Below are 803 nucleotides of genomic sequence, written 5' to 3' on the forward strand. Positions count from 1 at the left end.
GAGAGAGAGAGAGAGAGAGAGAGAGGGAAAGAGAGAGTAAATTTGAGATATAAGAAAAGGAAAACGCTTTGGGCCAATTTATCCTGACATTACATGAAATTTCCCCAAATTACAAGCCATATCCTTTCTCTCTCTCTCTCTCTCTCTCTCTCTCTCTCTCTCTCTCTCTCTCTCTTCTCTTTCTCCCTTTCTTTCTCTGTCTCCCTCCATGTTTTTCTCTCAATTTCTTTCCCTAGTTCTCTCTCTCTCCCTCCCCCTCTCTCTCTCTCTCTCTCTCTCTCTCTCTCTCTCTCTTCTCTTTCTCCCTTTCTTTCTCTGTCTCCCTCCATGTTTTTCTCTCAATTTCTTTCCCTAGTTCTCTCTCTCTCCCTCCCTCTCTCTCTCTCTCTCTCTCTCTCTCTTTCTCTCTCTATTGTTCTCGCATTTTCAATCCTCTCTTCCTTTCTTTCTGTCTTTGTCTCTCCCTCCATGTTTTTTCATATCTCTCTCTCTCTCTCCGCGATGTTTTATATCCCTCATTTTTATCTCTCTCTCTCCCTCTCCCTACTCCATTTCTCTCACTTCCACTCGCTCTCTCACCCCCCTATTTCCCACCCACCGCTATTGCAATTATATTTTAATCCCCCTGTAATGTGTAATTTCTATGTTTTGTCCCTAATATCCAGGGCCGTATTTAGAGGGAGGGCCTAGGGGCCCCTTCCACCCCGGGAACCCCCAAAGTGTAGTAATACACTAAAAAGTAAAAAGTTTTGACCTATTATTTGGAACACCTCCCCCCCCCCAGACCACTGTTGGGATTAGTG

The sequence above is a fragment of the Diaphorina citri genome, unplaced genomic scaffold, assembly GCF_000475195.1.
Source record: "Diaphorina citri unplaced genomic scaffold, Diaci psyllid genome assembly version 1.1 scaffold192, whole genome shotgun sequence".
NCBI classification, from domain to species: domain Eukaryota; kingdom Metazoa; phylum Arthropoda; class Insecta; order Hemiptera; family Psyllidae; genus Diaphorina; species Diaphorina citri.